At 42.0% G+C, this 23,973-nt stretch overlaps 1 protein-coding gene across 4 annotated transcripts in view; it reads right to left on the bottom strand.

Moving 5' to 3' along the window:
- The window catches only part of FAM160A2 (family with sequence similarity 160 member A2), a 124,507-nt gene that overhangs the window by 87,675 nt on the left and 12,859 nt on the right, over positions 1–23,973 (bottom strand). For 2 of the 4 annotated variants that reach the window (XM_033949158.1, XM_033949159.1), the window contains exon 2: positions 22,732–22,831. The exons of 1 other annotated variant lie outside the window; for it this stretch is intronic. The gene's annotated coding sequence lies outside the window, so the exon portion shown is untranslated. Of the gene's footprint in view, positions 1–3,634; positions 3,660–22,731; positions 22,832–23,973 lie in introns of those variants that run through there. One more of the 4 variants, XM_033949160.1, reaches the window with a different exon arrangement.

The raw sequence follows: 23,973 nt of genomic DNA, 5'->3' as shown, positions 1-23,973 counted from the left end.
GAATGCTCTGTCAAAGGAGCATCAGCCGCAAGAGCCCTCTAGCTCAGACGGCAATTTCTTTATTGATTTCGTTTTCTAGCCCGTTGTCCCCAAAGAGCTCAGAACGGCTTACAGGTTAAACATACATATTATATAGCTGGCAGGTTACAATTTGACACAATTACCCAGCAAGTTTACTATACAAAGTTGTATCCTAGCTTGATACAAACTAGGGATCTAGGTTACAATTTGCATAGTTATCCTTGGCAGGGCATGTTTTTCCAATAATGTGACACATAGTGAGATCTTCTCTGCAATGTCCTCTCCTGCCCTAGGCTCACTCACACCCCATCCTAGACTTATCTTCTCTGACAAAACAGAAAGACTAGAGAGGTGTCTTTTCAACCAACAATCAAGTCTTTATTTGAATCTAATAGTCCCAACAAGGATCCCACTTTTGGCGGGACACTTGCTCTGAATGCTGCTGCTTCTCTACCTAAGAGCACTTTGGGCTTGACTCGCAACAAACTTTAACTCAACACTGCCAAAACAGAGCTTCTCTGGATCAGGAAGCCAAGCTCAAGTTTCACTATCCTGCGAATCGACTACTCTAACAGCCAAAGATCAGGTCCACAGCCTTGGAGTGACACTGGACGGCCATCTCTCTCTCTGTTCACATCTCCACCTATGCCAATTACAAAAGACCCGCCCTTACTTCTCTGAACCCAGCTCCTCTACACCTATGTGCTCTCATGTATAGATTATTGCAATACACTCTTCAGTGGCCTCATTGCCAAAACCATGAACCCGCAACCCTGCCCACCTGCACTATGTGCTGTGCCTTCAAGGGCCTCGTCTTAGCCAATAAAATCATCCAAATTACACCCCTTTATGCCCAACTGCATTCACACAGGAAGAGCCCTTCAACTGGAAACTGCACGTAAATGTTCCTACAGCCCCTTCCTCCCTAAGCCCATGCAAATCAGATCCCTGGACTCCATGGCAAACTTCTGGAAGGCAGTAAAGACCCTCCTCTTCTGCTAACTGGGTTATGAGGAAGAGTGACAAAGAAGGCCACAAGGTCTATGAACAACATTACACTACTGCTTGACTTCCCCTCTGTATGCCTCCATTGTGCTTTTCAGCCCGTTCTCTGCTCCCTATGTTACCAAAGTCCCTTCCCCCGGCCTAAACTATATATGTGCCCCTCTGTACACCTTGTACTTAGATCCACTGCCTACGGAATCTGTGCACTTCTCCTTGATGATAATTTCTTAGCCTTTAATATTGTATCTAAGTTCCCTCTGTTTTCTGTAACCCCACCGGTCCTTCTGTTACCCCGCTCTCTGAGACTGAGTTTGTTCTACTGTTACCCACCCTGAGATTTCTGGGATGGCGGGAAATAAATCAAAACAAAGAAACAATATCCAGAATTAGAATTTCAACATATCTCAGTTTGGGAAGAAAAATGAACAACAAAAAGTCTTCTGGAATTAAGACCATCATGAAGTTTAAAAGCATAATATCCTGAAAGTAATTTGCACACACATTGGGAGCCAAAGAGGATTGTAAAGAGGACTCCCATGTTCAAACTTTGAACATTTAAGTTGCAACTTTTTAAATAGACTTACTGCCAAACCTCCAGCACTTCAGATGCAACAGGATCAGGAGCTGAACCAGAACAGCAAAATGGCTAAGATAAATAAGGAATGAACTGATCTAAATTGTCGTAATTTAAAGAAACACTTCTTCATTAATTTAACATAGAATCTAGAATAACCCCTAGAAGATGCATTAACTGAAAGAGTTGTATCAGTGTTTAATATGACTTTATTAGGGAAAGATGGAGAGTGAAATCCCAGCCTGAGCAATTCTGTTTTTTAGCAGGTTTAGTTTCAAATGGTTGACAACTGCTGTTAAGCTCTCATTACTTATTTTATTCTTTTGGCAGAAATTCACCCATGGCAGTGTACTGTAGAAGAAAACATAACATAACATTGTTCTTGGTTGTTGATATAACTGCTTATCTAAATTCACATTGAGTGATCCCAAAGAACAGTATTCCAAAACCATAAAATATCGCTCAGAACTCCAGATGACTAATGTGGAACAACTGTTCAGCTTGTAACCAGGATCAGTGAGTAAGTTGAAAGCCAAGATGATGTCAGGGATAAAAGTGGTGTTTTATTGCACAAAAGGGACACCTCAGCAGCATGGTTTGAAGTGACGCTGATAGCAGAAAAAGGATTGGTGTGTCGATTCTACTGAAATTTTAGACCCCTTGTCGACTCATTTTCAGACAGGTTTAGGGCACAGCATGGACCACATGGCATCTGTTCAACAGAGACAGCTGAAGGGCTGAAGTCTATAAAATCCTGAGTGGAGTAGAACGGATACAAGTGGATTGATTTTTCACTCCGTCAAAAATTACAAAGATTAGGGGACACTCAATGAAGTTACAGGGAAATACTTTTAAAACCAATAGGAGGAAATTTTTCTTCACTCAGAGAATAGTTAAGCTCTGGAATGTGTTGCCAGAGGTTGTGGTAAGAGCAGATAGAGTTGCTGGTTTTAAGAAAGGTTTGGACAAGTTCCTGGAGGAAAAGTTATTAAGACACGGGGGAAGCCACGGACTGTTGCTACTCCTTGGGTTTTGGCCAGGTACTAGTGACCTGGATTGGCCACCGTGAGAACGGGCTACTGGGCTTGATGGACCATTGGTCTGACCCAGGAAGGCCATTCTTATGTTCTTATGAGTGTAGAAAACAAAACTGAGGAACTGAGGAGGCTCCTGAACACCACAAGAGCTTTGCACGCTCAGACCTGGTGGAATTCTGCTCAATGCAGACTTTGCATAGAATTCCCCAAGGACGCTGAATTACTGCTGGCAACATCTTTGGGCAGCCTGTCCTCTACCGCAGTCCCTCGATGATGCCACTGTCTCGTTCTTTGGTGGGACTATGACAGAGCTGGCAGCAGGTTGTCATGAACTGGAATTGCCATTGCATAGGTAGCGGACAGGAATGCTGGATTGGGGACAATGGGGAGAGTATGAAAGATGCTGGCTGGGGGAGATACCTGAGGTCTGTGCAGATTTTGGTGTCGGGTTGGCAATCCCTCGCTGCAGCCCAAATCATTGCCGGCAACAACTTTAGGCAGCTTGCTTGAGCTCTGCAGGCTTCCTTCTACCGCAGTCCCATATTCGATGATGTCACTTCCTCTTTTCCTGTGAAACCACGGTAGAGGGAAGCTTGCAGCACCAACCGCAGGTTGCCATTAACTGGAATCAGCATCGCACAGGGAGTAGAAAGAAATGCTGGATTGGGGACAATGTGGAGAAAATGAAAAATGCTGGCTGAAGGAGGGGTGGACAGGGTGAAAAAGTATAATTTAATGAAAATACTGAATTGCACTAAAATTCTGGATGATAATTAGCAAAAACATTTAAATGTTGCCAAATAAATTTGCAGAATTTTGCATGTTTTTGTGCAGAATTCCGCCAGGAGCTCCGGGAGAGCTGTTCCAGCCTGGCATTCTCAGATGATGTCATCCAACTGACTGCCTGACTTAATTTTGCTTAATGATTCAAAACAGTACATAGACAACATAGCTCTACCATATTAAAGTCTACCATCAAAAAAACGAAGGGACTCACATTTTGGTGACCTCCTGTCTTTGGTATCAAGGAAGATGGGATCTGACCACAATTAGTATGATCTCTGCTGGCATAATAGGAAATTGCTAGTTAGCATCAGAAAAGCTTTTCCTGTCTTGGTCCCAGAGTCACTGCTGCAGGTTAGTAGGGAAGTGGATGGAGAAAGACCCCCCCCCCCCCTTGCCACCATGCTGTAGAAAAGTTTGCCACACACGGGATGAATCTGAGCTTGTCAGTATTGTACTTATCTATGGAAAGATTGTATAAGAACACCCAGTGTATTTCTCCAATTTGATCTGAATGCCAGAAAACAGTGCCAAGAAAAGAAAGAGAAAGTTTGTAATAAACCAAGAGAGACAATGGGAATGCTTTGAGCTTTTACTACTGACACACTATGAAAGGAGGCTGAGATCTGTTAAAATAAAGACAGGAAGAGAAGGTGGGAATACTCTAAGGTTACAGAGTGAGAGGGTGGAGAGTTATTTCCTGCAATCTTGAAGGCATGCGGAATCACTAGAGTCCTTTAAGTTTAAGTAGCATAATAGCATGGCTGCCCTATTAGACCTAAGAACATAAGAACTGCCACTGCTGGGTCAGACCAGTGGTCCATCGTGCCCAGCAGACCGCTCACACAGTGGCCCTCTGTCAAAGACCAGCGCCTTGAGACTAGCCCTACTTGCGTACGTTCTGGTTCAGCAGGAACTTGTCTAACTTTGTCTTGAATCCCTGGAGGGTATTTTCTCTTATGACAGACTCAGGAAAAACGTTCCAGTTTTCTACCACTCTCTGGATGAAGAAGAACTTCCATATGTTCGTACGGAATCTATCCCCTTTCAATTTTAGGGAGTGCCCTCTCGTTCTCCCTACCTTGGAGAGGGTGAACAACCTGTCCTTATCTACTAAGTCTATTTCCTTCAATCTCCTCTGTTCGAGGGAGAAAAGGCTCAGTTTCTCTAATCTTTCACTGTACAGCAACTCCTCCAGTACCTTATCCATCTTAGTCGCTCTTCTCTGGACCCTTTCGAATACTACCGTGTCCTTCTTCATGTACAGCGACCAGTGCTGGACACAGTACTCCAGGTGGGGGCGCACCATGGCCCGTTACAGCGGCATGATAACCTTCTCTGATCTGTTCATGATCCCCTTCTTTATCATTCCTTGCATTCTGTTTGCCCTTTTCGCCGTGGCTGCACATTGCGTGGACGGTTTCATCGACTTGTCCATTAGACATGTTGATGCCCATTCCTCGAGCCTGATTATGTCACGTTGCAGATCTTTGCAATCCCCCTGTGCCTTCACTACTCTGAATAGCTTCGTATCGTCCGTAAATTTAATCACCTCACTCATCGTACCTATGTCCAGATCGTTTATAAAGGTGTTGAAGAGCACGGGTCCAAGCACCTAGCCCTACGGCACCCCACTGGTGATGCTCTTCCAGTCCGACTATTGTTTATTTACCCCCACTCTCTGTTTCCTATGCTCCAGCCAGTTTTTAATCCACGTGAGTATTTTACCCTTGATTCCATGGCTCGCAATTTTCTGACATAGTCGTTCATGTGGAACCTTGTCGAACGCCTTCTGAAAATCCAGATATACAATGTCAACCGGGTTGCCCTTGTCTATCTGCCTGTTTACTCCCTCGAAGAAGTGCAGCAAGTTCGTCAAACAAGATCTGCCTTTGCTGAAACCGTGCTGGCTGGTCCTCATCAGACCGTGCCCGTCAAGGTGATCAATGATGTGGTCCTTTATAAGCGCCTCTACCATCTTTCCCAGTACTTAGGTCAGTCTCACCGGTCTGTAGTTACCCAGATCTCCCCTCGAACCTTTCTTGAAGATCGGTGTAACATTCGCCACCTTCCAGTCCTCTGGAATCTTTCCCGATTTGATTGACAGATTGGCTATTAGTTGAAACAGTTCAGCTATAGTCCCTTTCAGTTCCTTGATGACCCTCGGATGGATGCCATCCGGTCCCGCGGATTTATCGCTCTTAAGCCTATCGATATTTCAGATGAGCCGAATCCATTGGTTCATTTTTTTAAATTTATAATTTCTTTATTCAGTTTTGCATATTACAACAAGTGTATCAGAAAAATTCATATAATCTTATAAATACACACTTGATTTTCTTCATGAACACTTTAAGTACAATATATCATACTTATATTCATATTTTATAATGATTTAAATATTATGTAATACATTTAATAAATATGACAAATCCATTGGTTCTAAAGGAGGCTTCATCAATTGGGCAAGAACAACATTGAGATCCCAAACCACTGAAGGAGGTTTGAGAGGTGGTTTGACACTCAAAAGTCTTTTCATAAATCTGGAAACCACAGGATGAGCAGAAAGGGGTTTCCTTTCGATAGGCTGATGAAAAGCAGCAATTGCATTGAGGTGGACTCGAATTGAAGTAGATTTGAGGCTAGATTGAGATAAATGGAACAGGTAATCCAGAACTGAAGACAAGGAGTTCCAGCTGCCCTCTCCGGCTGCCCTCCCCTACCCGGTCATTCGCGGTCAGAAAATACCGTGAATGACCGGGACCGCAATCACGTACCACAAATTTGTGGGGAGCACTGTATTCATGTTTTAATAATAATAATAATAATTTTATTCTTTTATACCGCCATTACCAAAAGTTCTAGGCAGTTTACACTAAGAGAAACTGGACAGTCAGCGAAATACATTCATACTAGAGAATGACACGGGGAAAAAATCTGTCCCCGTCACCGCCCCGTCACCGGCCCACCATCCTCTGCACCGCCCCGTCACCGTCACCGCCATCCCTTTCACCGCCCCGTCACCGCCACTGCCATCCCATTCACCGCCCCGTCACCGTCCCCGCTGCATCCATATAAGCCTTAGTACTGTAATATTTAGCTTATTCCTTTCTTATAAATCAAAGTTCCTGCTGCTGAACTAGAGAAAGAGATGTTCAGCTGGCAGGGCTTTGTTTATAAATTTTTATCAACACAACTAATATACTATTTTATCCTAAAGCAAAAAATAAATAAATAAATATAATTTTTTTTTCTACCTTTGTTGTCTGGTTTCTGCTTTCCACATCTTCTCATTGAATTCCTTCCATCCACTGTGTGTCTTCTCTCTGCGTCTTCCATTTGCTGTTACTGTGCCTCTCCTTTAACCCCCCCCCCCCAATTGGTCTAGCACCCATCTTCTTCCCTCCGCTCCCGCATAGTCTGGCATCTGTCTTCTTCCCACTCTGTCTTCCACATTTCCCTTGGGGGTCTGTTCCTCTCCACCCTCCTTCAATGTCTGTTCTATTCCTTTCCACCACCACCCTTCCCTCCCTCCTTTACCATCTGTTCCTTTTTACTACCCTTCAGCTCCTCTCGCGTGGCCTATCTACCTTCCTCCCTCTTATTTTCATGGCACGTTACAATGTAATTTGTGCAAGCCACTGGAGCCTGCGAGCTCGGTCCCTGTCCCATCCCCACAAACCATCTCGCTTCTGTGCTCCTATTTTCTCCATTTCTAATATCTCCCCTATGTATCTGTCATTGCCCCCCCCTGTGTCCATATACCATCCCCATGGCATGTCCCCTTTATGTCTCTGTCCCTATGCCCCATGCACATAATTTCCCCTCTTTCTGTTACCTTCCTGTGTCCAGATTTCCCCTATCTTCCTCTTCCATACCAGTGTGTCTCTTCTTTTCAACCCCATCTAGCTTTTTCCCCTCTTTCTTCCCCCCCCCCTGCTTCTAGCATCTGGCTCACCTGCCTGTCCTTCCCTTTTTTTTCCTGCTGTGGGTTTTTCTTTCCGACTTCATCCCCTTGGCCCAGAATCCTTTTCCCTTTCACTCCCTCCTTCCAATTTGAGCCGGGAACACTAGCGATCGCACGTCCCCGCAGCTCACACCCGCCTGCCCAATCGATTCTAGTGTTTAGCCAGCTCTCTCCCTTCTCCTCACCTTAGTTTGTAGATTTTCTTTTTCGGCGACCCGCACGCTATCAGAGAGCTGCGCACGCGCGGCTGCTCAGTGTTCAATCTTCTGCTCTGCTGCAACTTCCTGTTTCCGGTTGCGTCAGAGCAGAAGATCGAAACTGAGCAGCAGCGCGTGCGCGGCTCTCTGATAGCGTGCGGGTCGCCGAAAAAGAAAATCTACAAACTAAGGTGAGGAGAAGGGAGAGAGCTGGCTAAACACTAGAATCGATTGGGCAGGCGGGTGTGAGCTGCGGGGACCGCGCGATCCTTCATGCCTCACTGTGGGGACAAGACCATTCACCGCCCCGCGGGCGGTGAATGGCCTTGTCCCCGTCGCCGCAGCGACTGCTAGTTTTCTTCCCCGTTTTTGGCGGGTGACCCGCGGCTAAAATGTGGTGGCCGCGGGTAAACCGCCACCGTGTCATTCTCTAATTCATACCATAAAAATAAAATCATACAATAAAAAGTAAAAAATATTTTCAAAGCACAATTTCTATTCAAGAAAAATATAGAAGTACGTCTAGCAGTGCTAAAGAAATAATAATAATAAGTAGTAGTAGTAGAAAGTGTATTTTTTTTCATAATGGAAATATAGTAGACGGTTTGGTAACATCGTATCAGTAAAACAGTTCTGTAAAAACAACATGGAATGTGAGAAATAGCTGTGATCACACTTGAACTACAGCCCTAAGAACCACGTTTGGTATGTCAAGGGAAGTGACTCAGATCTGCCAGCTAAGGAAAACAGAAACAGGAGCTGGATTTACACTGGAGTTCAGTCTGGGTTGCAGCTGATGCTAGTAGCATGACCCCCATACAGACACGCTGGGCCGCTGGAAATAGACTCCCCCAGTGGTGACAGGTATGTGTTGGATCTTAGATCGCTTGCTTGGCAGTACTGAATATTCCTTTTACCTAATGACTGTGTATGTCCCATCACGAGAGAGTACTTTCCCGAAGGAGGGCTTCACTGGAGTCTAACCCATGGGCAATAGGTAACCAGGGTTAAACAGAGAATAGCTGGGTTCAACTAGTTCCTAATGGGGTGGTTCTAGTCATCGTGAAAGATTAGGTGGGTAGTGTTAGGAACCAGCCACCCCTATTGCTCTGGAGTACTGGGTTGCCCAATAGTACAGACTGAATGATCTTGCCATTGGACTTGAATAACTAATTTGCATACGAAGTGAATTGCGGAGAAAAGAGGTGATTTATAAAGAAAAGAGACTCCTAAAGACTCCCACTGGACTCCTGATAGAGAGGGGAGCTTTAGCTTGGACCCCCTCAATCCTTAGGGGACATTTTTTTTTAATTTTTTTTGGGGGGGTTTAAAAGGGACCTCACCCTGAACTGAAAGGGGAGGTCGATTAATGGGCTCCCAGAAGAAAGGAGTATAGTTTCAACTCTTTGGAAACATGGAAGTGTTACTAAAATGCTTGGTGAACTGCGTCATAAGATATCTGGGTACAAACTCAAAGATCTCAATATATATACTTTGGAGGAATAGCGGGAGAGGGGAGAAATGATAAGAGATGTTTAAATACTTATGAAGCGAGTCTCTTTCATTTGAAAGGAAGCTCCAGAATGAGAGGGCACAGGATGAAGTTAAGAAGCTCAGGAGTAATCTAAGGAAATATTTTTTGATAGAAAGGGTAGTAATCAGGATGGAGTCATTTCAGAGGAACGTTACTAAAATGCTTGGTGAACGGCGTCATAAGGTATCTGGGGAGAAACTCGAGGATCTCAATATGTATACTTTGGAAGAATGGTGGGAGAGGGGAGATATGATCGAGATGTTTAAATACTTATGCAGCGAGTTTCTTTCATTTGAAAGGAAGTTCCAAAATGAGAGGGCACAGGATGAAGTTAAGAGGCTCAGGAGTAATCTAAAGAAATATGGGCTATTTGGCCTTATCTGCCATCATATTTTTATGTTTCTAATATTGGACATTTATAGGTCGCTTAACCAAACAGAGCCTCAGGTGGCTTATAGCAGAACAAAAAGCACAAAGGATCACCCAAGTATGGAACAATCAAGCAAAATTTTATTGTTGAATCCAACAATAAATTTTGCTTGATTGCCCCTTACTTGGGGTGGTCCTTTGTGCTTTTTTGATATAGTTTGACCTTATCCTACACTTGTTTGTTACAAGAGAGATTAACCAACATAAGTAGAAGGAGCATCGTAGCATTTCTATTAGCTGTTTCCTAGTCTAATAAGAATTTCACTGCATTTCCAGTAACTTTCTTAGTATTGGGAACATTTACCAAAGTATCAGAGAAATTAAGGCTGGAAAAATGTGAAAGCCAAAACCTCTCCAACAACAAATGCAATCTTTGAAGGCTAGAGTGGTGCGGCGACAGAAGCTGAGACAGAGATGTCTGTAAGACATAGTACGTACTGCAGTGCCATCTACAAGCTGGCAGCCCTTATGCTGCGATGAAAGGTCACCAAATAGCATGAATCTGGAGTAACAGCTGTCAGTAGATGGGCTTGGCAACACAGCAAAATGCAGAAAGTTACGGAAGCCAAATTTATAATTGTAGATAGAAAGAGAAAATCCAGAAATTGTTTCCTGCTTCACACACAGAGCCCAGGAAGCCAATGAGATCATGGTGCAGGAAAAGAGGGTTTTAAATTTGTTAGGAATTGAGCAACAATCTCTGGAAGCAGACATACTTTCTGAAAATCACAGTTACTTACCGTAACAGGTGTTATCCAGGGACAGCAGGCAGCTATTCTCAACATGTGGGTGACGTCATCCATGGAGCCCCGATGTGGACAGCTTCGCAAGCTGATTTGCTTGCAGAACTTAGTAAGTTCGCGACTGCCACACTGCGTGAGTGCCTTCCCACCCACGCAAGGGAACATGTCTCCTCAGTTCAGATAGCTAACAGAGAAGCCAACCAGGGGAGGTGGGTGGGTCATGAGAATATCCGCCTGCTGTCTCTGGATAACACCTTGTTACAGTAGGTAACTGTGCTTTATCCCAGGACAAGCAGGCAGGTATTCTCACATATGGGTGACCTCCAAGCTAACCAGAATGGGATGGTGGGAGTGTTGGCAATTTAGGAGAATAAATTTTATAAAACTGCCTGGCCAAAATGGCCATCCCGTCTGGAAAAAGTATCCAGACAATAATGAGAGGTGAAAGTATGAACCGAGGACCAAGTGGCAGCTTTGCAGATTACCTCAATAGGAGTAGATCTAAGGAAAGCTACTGATGCCGCCATGGCTCTGACTTTATGGACTGTGACTCAACTCTGTAGATGCAGTCCAGCCTGAGCATAGCAGAAAGAGATGCAAGCAGCTAACCAGTTGGAGATGATGTGCTTGGAAATCGGGTGTTCCAACTTGTTTGGATTGAAGGAGACAAAAAGTTGAGGAGCAGATCTATGTGGTTGAGTGCGTTGCAAGTAGAAAGCCAAAGCACGTTTACAGTCCAGAGTATGAGGAGCTGTTTCTCCAGGATGAGAATGAGGCTTTGGAAAAAAAACACTGGAAGAACAATGGATTAGTTGAGATGAAATTATGAAACCACTTTAGGTAAGAATTTAGGATGAGTACGGAGGACCACCTTGTCATGATGGAATACTGTGAAAGGTGGGTCTGCTACTAAAGTTTGTAGTTCGCTGACCCTGCGAGCAGACATAAAAGCAATGAAAAAAACCACTTTCCAAGTGAGATATTTCAGATGAGCCGAATCCATTGGTTCAAAAGAAGGCTTCATCAATTGAGCAAGAACAACATTGAGATCCCAAACCACTGGGGGAGGTTTGAGAGGTGGTTTGACATTGAAAAGTCCTTTCATAAATCTGGAAACCAAAGGATGAGCAGAAAGGGGTTTCCCTTCGATAGGCTGATGAAAAGCAGTAATTGCACTGAGGTGGACTCTAATTGAAGTGGATTTGAGGCCAGATTGAGATAAATGGAACAGGTAATCCAAAACTGAAGACAAGGAGCTCCGGCTGCCCTCTCCTGCTCGGTCATTCGCGGTCAGAAAATACCGTGAATGACCGGGACCGCAAATTCACGGGGGAGCACTGTATTCATGTTTTAATAATAATAATAATAATAATAATAATTTTATTCTTTTATACCGCCATTACCAAAAGTTCTAGGTGGTTTACACTAAGAGAAACTGGACAGTCAGCGAAATACATTCATAGCATAAAAATAAAATCATACAATAAAAAGTTAAAAATATGGTTACAATCTTAAGAATACCAAGTTAGGTAATAAATTTGTCAAACAGAGAAGACTTGACTAATTTTCGAAAAGAACAGTAAGACGTGGCTTGATGAATACATTCACCAAGCCAAAATTGCAGTTTACCTGCTTGAAATGCTTCTGTTCATGACTTTGACATAATTTATAACATGGAGCTATCTACCATAAATATTCCAGTAATCTGTGGTCACCGACCACCAAATTTACTACACAAACCCAATAACTTGCCTATTAGGGACTATACCAATAACATTACAATTGATCATCATTCATTCTCATCCAAGACTCCCACCTGCATTAATCTTAATAAATCTTCTCTTAAAATAGGTTTAATTAATACTCGATCCTTAAAAACTAAATATCATCTTATTAAAGATCTTATTAGTCATTATGCCTTTGCCGTATTATGTGTGGTAGAAACATGGCTTATGGATGGTGAAGAGGCTTATCTTTCATATGCCTGCCCCTCGGGCTATTCATATTTTTTTAACCATCGCTCTTATAAACGCGGTGGGGGACTGGCAGTATTTTTACGCGACTCATTAGTATTGCATAATTCCAACCTTTCTACCGACTCTATTATCGAGACATTACAATTCTCCTTAAGTACTAATCCCAAATTAGATATACTACTAGTTTATGTACCACCACCAATCAACAGCAATACCCTTCAATTATTAGAATCTTTGTTCTTTGATTTTGGTTCATCTTCTATTAACCCCCTAATTTTAGGGGATTTTAACATACATTTCGATGACCTAAACAACAATTACACCAAAGATATTTCTTCTATCTTGACTCAAATCGACTTTTGTACAACGCTTTCTCAACCTACACATCAAGCAGGACATACTATTGACATGGTCTTCGTACCAGTGGCATCTAAAAAACATTTTTCATTCAGTTCTTTTATAACTGTCCCATGGTCAGACCATTTCTTAATTCCATTAACCTATTTCTCTCCTACAGTTAAAAATGAGACTGTTAGTAAAATTATCAAATTTAGAGATTTTAAAACATTATCCGTTAATCAACTAGCTGAAAACTTCCATTTTACACCTTCTAGCAATACATCCATCACACTAGATGATTACTTATTATTATGGGACGAGAATATTCAATTTTTTCTTGACAAAGTAGCTCCTTTTCATACTAAATATATTTCAGCTAGAAAATGCTCGAATCCTTGGTTTACTGCAGAACTTTTATTAATTAAAAAACAACTGAGATCCCTTGAACGCTGTTGGAGAAAAAACAAAACTTATTCCAATTTAGAAAAATTTAAAATTCACTCCAATCTTTACAAAGAAAAAATAAATCTAGCAAAAAAGAAATACTACTCTGATCAAATTTTAAAAGCTAGAAATGTCTCAACTCTATTTAAAATCTTAAAAACAATTACCCCATCTTCAAAAAAACTAGACCACTCTTCAAGCCAGTTACCAACTGCACAGGAACTTGCAACCTATTTCGCAGATAAAATTAAAAATATTAGAGAAAAATTTGAAGTTACCAATGAGCCTATCCCTGATCCATTTGATACAGCAACTTCATCAGTGCTTTCAGCAAAATGCTCTCAATTTCATCTCCCTTCTCTGGAAGAATTAAAAGCTCTAATCAAAACAATCAACAGTAAAGGTACACGAAACGAATCTATTCCGCCTTTTATCCTTAAAAAACATTTTGACTTTTTTGGACCTCTAATTCTTTTTCTGATTAACGAAAGTCTACAACACAGTACAATGCCAACGGCCTGGAAAACTTCTACTATTCATCCTATTATTAAAGATCAAAAAATAGGCAGCTCAGAGAAATCAAATTATAGGCCAATTGCCAATATCCCATTTCTTGCAAAGATAACAGAGAAAATTGTTTTCAATCAAAGATCAAACTTTATAGAACAAACAAATACACTTCACCCTAACCAAACCGGTTTCCGGCAACACCATTCCACCGAACATTCCCTAATAGGTATGACATCATCTATACTATACCACCTTGATCACCACTCTTCTGTCCTTTTGATTTCACTAGATCTTTCAGCAGCATTCGACACAGTTGATCATAATCTTTTACTAAACAGATTACAATCTATTGGCATTTCTGAGCAAGTTCTTCTTTGGTTTAGGTCCTACTTTGATAATCGAACCTCTATAGTCGCTTTTAATGATTCTGTTTCTTTGAGTTCTTCTAGCTCCTATGGCATGCCTCAAGGTTCTATTCTATCTCCTCTACTGTTTAATATTTTCCTTTCTCCCCCCTTATGACTCTTTGTCAATCTATTGGTTTCTCAGTATTCACTTATGCGGATGACGTACAACTCTTACATCCCCTTGACCCTAACAATGCATCAGAAATTGACATCATTAATGAAAAACTTAAAAAGATTCACCTATGGTTGGACCAAAACAGATTATCCTTAAACATTAATAAAACCAACATTTTACTCTTTCCTTGGAAAGAAAATCACAAAATAGCAGTTTCTATTGATATACAAGGAGTTACGCTCAAACAAGTAAATAAAATCCGGATACGGAGCTTCCTGATCCAAGATGGCGTCGGGCTGGACGCGCTGAGATGCCGCTCTGAAGATTTTCCTTCAACAATTTTCAAACAATTTGTAAGCGGTTCAATTACTTACCCGATGCCTAAACGGAGGGGCCGTAGCACCGCTGGTGCCTCGCGGCCCACGGCCACCCCCGCGGCTGGAGACATTGGGGAACTCATCAGGCGGATGCAGGGTATTTTTTCGGCGTCGGAGGGAGGCCCGCAGAGGAGTAGCGGCGTCAGTGAGGACGTGGAGATTCCTCCGGGATTGGAGACATCGTTGAGCCCCGACGTTAGGGCGCCACCCCCGCAACCTCAGCTAAGCAGCTCTCCAAGGGGTAAGGTAACCCCGGAGGTCGGGGTCTTGTCTTCCCCTGAGGCAAGTAGTCCATCACAGAGCCTGCTGACAGGAGCTCCTATGGATATGAGCTCCTTTGAAGAAGCTGAGGGGGAATCATCTGAGAGGCGAGTTAACCTTCAGGGACAGCGTAATATTCAACTGGACGGTGAGCACTATGACATTTCTTTACCTGTATTTTCTTTGGAAAAACCCTCAGAAGTAACTCTGGACTCACTATGGGATCTTATGGCCGGACTAGTGAAGACCATAAGTCCCAAACTTCAGTTAATTGAGGGGAAATTATCTCAACATTCTACTGAACTTAAAGATTTGAAAAAGGATATGACTGCCTCTAATTTCTCGGTTCAAAAGCTTGAACAGGACATTAAATCATCCAAACAATTACAGGAATCTTTAATGAAAGATAATATCAATCTTAGAAGAAAAATGGAGAACTTAGAAAATAACTCGAGATACAATAACTTAAGAATCATTAATTTTCCTAAGCTTCCACTGACACCTCCTAGAGAAATGCTTAAAAGATATTTTCTTGAAGTTTTGGGGGCCTCAGAAGATTCATTACCTCCTTTATCACGAGTCTATTATTTACCTAATAAGACTAAATTACCAAAAAAGCCGTCGGATCAAGGACTATTGGATGTATCAGAGTTATTGGAAAAATCAGATAAAGAGGTTGTAGAACCGAGTACTTTGATTATAACAGTAGCTCTCTCTATTGATAAAGTATGGTTGTTAAAACTGTTCTTTAAAAATAGACAGAAAGAATTTATGGGTTGTAAAGTCCAGGTATTTCCTGATTTATCACGAGAGACGCAAAGGCGTCGTCGTGAATTTCTTTTGTTGAAGCCAGGTGTTATATCTTTGGGTGCTACTTTTTATTTGCGACACCCTTGTAAATGTATAGTCCATCACCGATCAGTTAAATATGTTTTCTTTGAGCCTAATCAGTTGACTTCTTTTTTAGCGCTCTCCCGATTGGAGGTAGAAAAATCATAAGCTCTATGACTATAGGTTAATCCCAGCAATCAGCCTTCCAGCTAACTTTATGAAAGAGTGTACATTAAGTTCAATTCTTTAATTTAGGCTTTATTTTATAAGAAATCTTGGATCCAATTTAGAGGACTTGAGCATTTTAGTTAATATATGATTTAATGTTATTGGAATGTTTCTTGCTTTATCTAGAATTGCTAATTTGCTTTCTGTACAAGGTATTCTTGATTATATGATTTGAAAATCAATAAATATATTTAAACATAAAATCCGGATACTAGGTATCATTTTAGACGAGAATCTTACTTATCATGACCACGTTAGCTATGTGGTCAAGAATACTTTCTATAGGTTACGTCAAATCCGCTCCATTTCAAAATTCCTCTGTCCCAAATCTTTAAATATACTAATTCATTCATTAATTATCTCAAAAATCGACTATTGCAATGCTTTATTTAAAGGAATGGCCCAAAAAGAAATCAGAAGATTACAAATTATCCAAAACACTTCCATCAAATTAATTACGGGGGCAAAAAAGTTTGATCATGTCACCCCGTTACTTCTAAAAGCACATTGGCTCCCTGTGGCACACCGCATTCTTTATAAATTATCTTTACTCACCTTTAAATCATTGCTATATAAAACCCCTTCATTTATTTACAAAGTTTTAATTCCATACTCCTCTCAAAAAACTTTAAGATCAAACGAACAACTTTTATTGGTTATTCCTACCCTTAAAATGATCAATACACAAAGGCAATTCATTTTTACAGTTACAGCACCACAAACTTGGAACTCCCTCCCGCTATACTTACGACAGGAGAAAAACTTTGATAAATTTAAAAGCCAACTCAAGAGCTTTCTTTTTAAAGATGCTTTCGATGTTTAATTGAAAAGCCAATTGCTCTTTATAGCAGTAATCCATTCTGCTTAATTATGTATTCTACTCCCAATAAACTAATTTGTTTTCCCTTACCTTTTGTATATTACCCTTAATTGTTCTTCCTTTTCTATCAGAAAATGTAGTTCTTTCCCTTCCATCCTAATGTTTCCCGTTGTATTTTGTCTATGTTTAAAGTTTTTATCTTTTTATTCAATTTTGTTCTTGTTTACCCAATATTAATATTTTATGTACATCGCTTAGTAATTATTGATAGGCGATTGATCAAATAATGAATAAACTTGAAACTTGAAGGTCCTATCAAAGAAGGTCTTAAAACGAACACCATTTGGCTTAGGAAAGGCAAATAAATGGAAACTTCTTGTATTCCTTAATGGTCTTTATAAATCACAGTGAGAGGAAAGATAAACTGGAGACAACTTAAAACTTAAAAAAAACCCCAAAAACAGATACAAGAAAATGTGAATAGTACTCTCGCTTCTAATGCAATAAACGATAATATGTTTTGGATATTTTGCTATGATTATAAGAAAACCTTGTGTGCAATGATTATACCTTTAGCCTAAATCTGAGACTTTTGCTGTCTCTGAGCACACTTAAAAATACTTCCTTTTGATACTGTTCACATATTCCTATAAAAACATAAATCAGCCATTTTAAGGCTTAGTATAAAGGACCCCCAAATGACTTATCTCACTTTTTATGCAGGCAAATGCTCAGATCCCAGCCACATTGCAAACGTTCTTTGGCTGTGACGATTCAGAACAACGAAAGCAAATTACTATAAATTCAGACATATTAAAGAGCAAAAACTTAGCTAGACCAGAAGAGCCTACACATTAAATAAGTTATAGATTATTCAAAGTTAGCAATCATTTAAAATGAGAACAGAACCTTAGGAATGAAGAGCAACCAAAGTACCGGTGATCCAGAAAATTGATGAGCTGGATTAAAAACCAAGTTACAACACAGCTAGATACGGCTTAATAGGAATGAGTCAGTCTAAGTTCAGCAGAGGCAAGGTCTACCGTACCAATTTATTATATTTTTTGAAGGTGTAAACACGTGATAAAGGTGACTCAGTTGATAACGTATATGCATTTGATTTTCAGAAGGTATTTGCCAAAGTCCATCACGAGAGACATCTCAGGAAATGAAAGCCACAGATTAGAAGCAATGCCTTACGTACTGTGAACTGAAACAAATGGACTCAATGATCAGTTTTCTGTACTGTGACCTGCATTGTTCAACAGATCTTTAAATGATTTGGAGAAACAACAGAAGATTGTGAGGAATTACAAAAGGATCTTGTGAAACCAGATAACTAAACATCTAAAGGGCAAATGAAATTTATGATTCAACAATTTTTACTGAACTGCACCTTGAGGCCAACAAAATACAAATGTAAAGAAGAAGAAAAGAAACCAACGACAGACAAGAGAGTGATTAATCACAGGTATCATAATAAACAAACGATCAATCGAGGTCCTTGTTGGAAGGCACAAAGCACCCCAAGAATGCAGCATCATTAATACAAAACACTCCCTCCCCTCCATGACCTCAACAAAGAGCCCCATAGCTCTAACCCCAACCACCCTACCCCATGGCAAATGAAATGTAATGTGGACAAGTACAAAATAATGTATATAGGGAAAAATAATCCCAACTTAGGTATAAAATGCTGAGCTCTAGAATTTGGGAGCCACTAGCCACGGAAACAAAGATCTTTGAGCCACTGTAGACAGGATGGTAAAATTAAGTCTTACTTGAACAGAACTGCCAAACAGAGCAGAGCCAAATTAAAAAGCTCTAGCTCCCCTTTTCCCTGACGTTGGTTTGGGGGCAGGAGCTTTGCCTGGACATGCTGCAAAGATCAGTTATTTGGTTCACACTAACTGTGTTTTTGTGCTCGAGACATTGCTTTAAAATACTACCAGTGATTAATACACGGAAGAGAATTTGTGCTGTTTGAGTGCTACTAAAGGTGTGGGAGCGGAAGGAGGTTTTTCTGCCCTCTCCCTCCCTCCACCAAAGCGGGTCACGCTCTGGATTTAGATCTGTTTAGAAAATTACCCTCTTTATTCCAGATACTGGTTTAGTCTCAAAGTAATCACAGTATCCTAGCTAGTAGTTTTAGGTGCTGTCCTCGGTTCTATATTTGGTATAGATTCCTAAATGGTTTTCCAGCTCTATTAACGACAACCCCTGCTCATGAAACAAATGGCCAACAACTTCAGGATCCAGGGCTTAATTTGCAGCGCTACAGGAGAATGAACTTATGGTTCCCCTTCCTACTGTACTTTCCTTTCCTATCAATAATGTAGTTCTACCCTTCTTCCTTTTGTTCCTGGTTTTATGTTTTTTTGCCTTGTTGTTTATGTTATGTAATCCCTTTTTAATGCTCTGTAAACCGCTAAGAAGTTTTGATTTAGCGGTATAACAAAATTTTAATAAACTTGGAAAGTTTGCAAGACACTGTGCTACAAGCACTAATCCAGCACTGCTGTCTTTTGGCTTTTTGATGAGAGAATTATAGATTTCAGCTGTGTAGGAGTTTTGGAGGTTTTTTGAGTGATCTTGGTACCCCACTATTGACCATTTAAACCTACTCTCTGTTTTCTATCTTTCAACCAGTTCTAAGAGATCAGTTTAGAGAGTTGCGCAGGGATAGAAATCAAATCCGTCCCTCCCAGTCCCCATAAACTTCCAAAGCAGCTATTCCTTTATAAATAAGCAAAGACATGTTATTGATTTGAAAATATTAATACTTTGTAAACGGGTCTCTGCTATGTCAGCTGAGGACTTCCTCTGAAGGTGGCCGAGGGTTTGGCAGGCAGAAGCAGCGTCCCTGAATCACAGATGCCAGCAACTGCTCCGCTGGTGTAGGGGAGCTCTGGCCACCTTCAAACGAGGTCCTCAGCAAGTACTTCAACACTGAAGAAATAAAACCAGAAATGCATTTCCTTTTCTATTGAACACAATACAAAGACATCTGCTACATACATTTCCCAAAGCTACCATGTTTCAATCAATCATTTCCTTTTTTTACCTTTGTTGTCTGGAGATTTATTTTTCTATCAAGTTGGTTCCAGTTTCTCTTTTTTTCCACTTTCCTATCTTCTGAAAATTCTTCTCCATTGGTGCAGCATTTCTCTCATCCTTCCCCTTTCCTCCACCCCCATATGCAACATGTCTCCCTCTCTCTCACACTGTCCACCATCTCTCTTTCTCTCAGTCCTTCCCTTGCTGCAAAGGGGATGGAGAAAAAGAGAGCGAAAGGGATCCAGGGAGCATCTTTCATCCCTGCCCACCATTTCTCCTTCGATCACCCCTTTCCAGCACCATGCCACATCTCTCCCTCCACTGTCATGCCCAACATGCCTCCCTCTTGCATCCCTTTCAATCTGTCCCACTGTTCCCTCTCCACTACCATATCCAACATTTCTCCCTCTTTCTCTTCCCCATACATCTCTACCTCACTCCTTTCCCTCCCTATGCCCAACAATTCTTTTTCTTTTACTCTTGTGCACCATCTCTCTTTCCCTCTCACTCACACACCCAATCCCAACAATTCATCCTATTTCCTCCCCACCTCAACAACTCTTTCCCTCCCTCCATAATATATACCAAGTTCGTTCCCTTTTCCTCTCTCCCTTCTGTGTCCCAAATTCATGCCCCCTTCCTTTTTTCTGTGTCCAAATATGCTCCCTATCTCCATTCTGTGTCCCAAGTTTGTGCCCCCTCCCTCTCTCCTTCCAGCATTTGTCTGAAGTTCATGCCCCTCCCATGTCCCAATGCCCCCTCCTATATCCCAAGTTCATACCCCCTCTCTCTCTTTCTTGTCCCAATGCACTCGCCCGCTCGCTCCCTACCTTCTGTGGCCCAAGTACTTGTGCACCCATCCCATGTGTACCAGACAGAGCCTCCAGGTGGGCTGCCTCCTTCCTGCCTTACTCGCAGGGCTGTGGGTAGCGGTTCCTGCATGCTACACATGGCTGACCTGAAAGTTTTCCCTCTGATGTCAGCTCCGATGTCAGAGGGAAAACTTCTGGGTTGGCTGCAGGTGGCATGCAGGGAGAGCTGCATGTGGTTTTGTGGAGGGCAGGAAGGAGGCGCTAGCAAGGTAACATTTGTAGGAGTCCCTCTAGGTGCCTCCATCCCCACAGGATCCCCCATGGACCCAAGGGGAATCCCAGTGGATCCCCATGGGTTCTGCGGGATTCCCATTAGCCCCGTTCCGTGCAGCTCTCTACTCAGGAGTTCTTAGTCTCCCCACCTGCTGGTAGGGGACTGGTCTGGAAAGATAAGGAAAAGATTCTCTCTCTATGCCACACCTCAGGGAAAGCCACTTGATCTTCATGTGTCTTGTCCTTTGTCTGTCTCATAAATAAGGAATGAAAACATTGCCTTTGTTTAAAACAGAATATAGCCACCTCAGGGCTGAAAAACCTGGCTCTATGTTACAGGTTTTCTTTGCCACTTGTTAGACAAGATTCAGGATTTTGCTTGTGTATAAGCTGTGCAGAGACTGACCTGTCTTCATACAGCTCATGTTGCATTCAGCTGCTACTTCAGTCAAGAGCTAAGTGGTTCTGCATAACCAGAGGGCTCTGTTGCAGATTTCTTTATAGCCTGGCTCTCTGCCCAGTTCTCAAGACACACCTAGCCGAGTCAGGTTTTCAGGATATCCATTTGCATGCAAATTTCTCTCTCGTGCATATTCACCATGGATATGTTGAAAGCCTGACTGACTGAGTAGGTGTGTCCTGAGGACTGGCTAAGAACCACCGTTTTAAAAGAATGTACACTTAGCGCTGATCTGCAGGTGGGATTACAAGTTCCTAGTTTTTATTGCAGTACAATACCTGAAGAAAGAGTAATGTGCCACTCCCTATCCTGCAGAACTGTGCCAGATCCCATACAGAGCAGTTTCAATGCAACAGTTAGTCCTAGGGCAAAGATTCCACATTCCACATTAGGCTAGGAACCATGGAAAACACCACAGCTCACCCATACAGGATCAACATGGCCAAGATATGAACCGAAGAGAGGATTCAGGGACAGCACAGTAAGACTCTGAACAGGCATGCTAATGAATGTACAGGTCACCATCAACAGAAGGCAGATCAGTCCGCCACAAAGAGGGGTTTGGATGGTGGTCTCATAATTCTGTTCTGTACATGGACTGCAGCCTGATCCCCCGGATCAATTCAAGAAGGAGTCTGAGGACGAAGCTACTAGAGTTCCAATTTGATCTCAGCTTCCTCGACTGGATGCAGCTGAACTCTCCAACTGCCCCCAGGCAGACAATTTCCACACTGGGTAATTAAGGAATATTAAAACCTGACATTTCTAAATCCTGCTGTAGTCAGGCTTCCATAGCCAAAGCCACTCGTCTTGCCTTTCATTTCTTCATTTCACAGGAACAATTGGTCTCGACCTTTCCAAAGAACTAGGTTTGTACAAGGAACTCAATTTTTTCTAGTAGGCCTGTACCGAATTCCCATATATAATTCAATCCTGATATTTGTGTTTGGAACAGTCCTTTAAATTTTAATACAAATAATCTGGACTCTACTGTGCTAAATCCTACTGAAATAAACACAATTTCTGATCTCACGTTGCTTCTTTTACTATTGTTATGTTAAAGCTCATTGTTCTTAATCAGAAAAATAATATTTTTCATTATTTGCATTCAGCCGAATAGCGAAATATGCTATTTGGTACAGCTCCAGATACTCTTTGGGGAAAACAGGTACAGAAAGCCAATCACTAGTTCTACAACTGGTGAGGAAAAAGCTGGCAAGAGCCAGGAAATGTGGGTTCATTAACCTTCAAAGCAGCATTTAAAGCTAAGCAAGTTCTTTAAGGCTTAGACCAGAGCAGGCAAGAGCAGCCACATAAATGTCAGAGCCATGCACAGTACAGAAGTGATTTCTGAAACTAGAATTCTATTAAGTAGGGTTAAGTGGGTGGTGATTATTCATTTGATATACAGTCCGTTCTCATTCACACATTCACAACGTGCAAATTCACCTATCCACAGTGGCATCAATTGCAATCAAATTCTCCATTCGCGAACAGGCGCTTCAAAGAAAAAAAAAAAAGTTCTTTTCACCTCACGGTTAGGCTTTGCTTCCAGATATGGCCCCCAAGTGTCCGGACTCTTCATGCAGGAACCTAACCCTATTTTCCCCACAGGATCCACGGTTCGCTTCCTGTGGAAAATAATGTGTAATATAAGAATTTGTTTAGAATAGAAAGTAGAATCTCAGCTAACCGGCAAAAAACCTGCCAGCCAAAAAAATCTCTCACACTCCTCAGCCAACCTCCCTCCATTCAGCCCCCTAAGCAGCAGCAGAAGCTGATCCTGACAACCCCCCTTCCTCCCTTGGCCCCGAAGCAGCCGGTTCTGACAATCCCCTCCCTCCCTCTCTTACTGAAACAATAACAGCAGCTGGTGAACAGGCTTTCCTCTGCCTTGTCACTTCCAATGCGGCAAAAGAAAGGCCATGCCCTGGAAGGAAGCAGCCTATGTATGGCACTTCTTCTGTTCACCAGCTGCTACTATTGCTTCAGTAAGGGAGGGAGGGAGCAGGATTGTCAGGATCAGCTGATGCTGCTGCTTCGGGGCCAAGGGAGGGAGGGGGGGGGATTGTCAGGACTGGCTCTGCTACTTCGAGGACTGGAGGGAGGGGTGTTATCAGGAACAGTTGCCTGCTGCTACACTATTTTTTTTTTCAGTAAGTCTCAATCAACCAGAAAAAGTTATCCAGCATCCACCAATCCCCATGGGTGCCGGATAGCTGAGAGTCTAATGTAAAGTAGAATATGAAGGGCTGGTTCCGGCCAAAGAGATCAAATGCTACCCCAGCAAACATTCCTCCCCCTGGTTTACTGATGACCTAAGAAAAGGGAACTAAGGAGAGCGGAATGGAAATGGTACAAATCCAGACTAAATAGTGACAGATCTAAATGGAAAGATCAGCATAAAGTATATAAAATAGCCACCCTAGAGGCTAAAAAGAAGTACTACTCTGAACAACTCTTAAAGACCCCCATAAAACCTCTTCAAACTAACAAAAAATATATTCACAACATCACAAGGAGACAATCAATATCTTAACACTGAACTCGACAGCGAAACACTCTCAGACTACTGACAAAGTAGACAAAATATGGTCTCACCTTGACTCCGCTATATTACAGACACTATCTCCCTGCAACTCAGGCAAAACAACTAAAACCACAACTGGGAACCTAACTAACTTCAATATAGTCTCCCGCAATGAGATCATTGAGATACTAGGCACAATTCGCCCTTCTGGCTCCAACCTGGACCCCTATTCGCCACGCTTCC

The sequence above is a fragment of the Geotrypetes seraphini genome, chromosome 6 (genome assembly GCF_902459505.1).
Source record: "Geotrypetes seraphini chromosome 6, aGeoSer1.1, whole genome shotgun sequence".
Classification (NCBI taxonomy): Eukaryota; Metazoa; Chordata; class Amphibia; order Gymnophiona; family Dermophiidae; genus Geotrypetes; species Geotrypetes seraphini.
The sequence above is the reverse complement of the archived record's forward strand: the minus strand, read 5'-3'. Positions and strand labels throughout refer to the sequence as shown.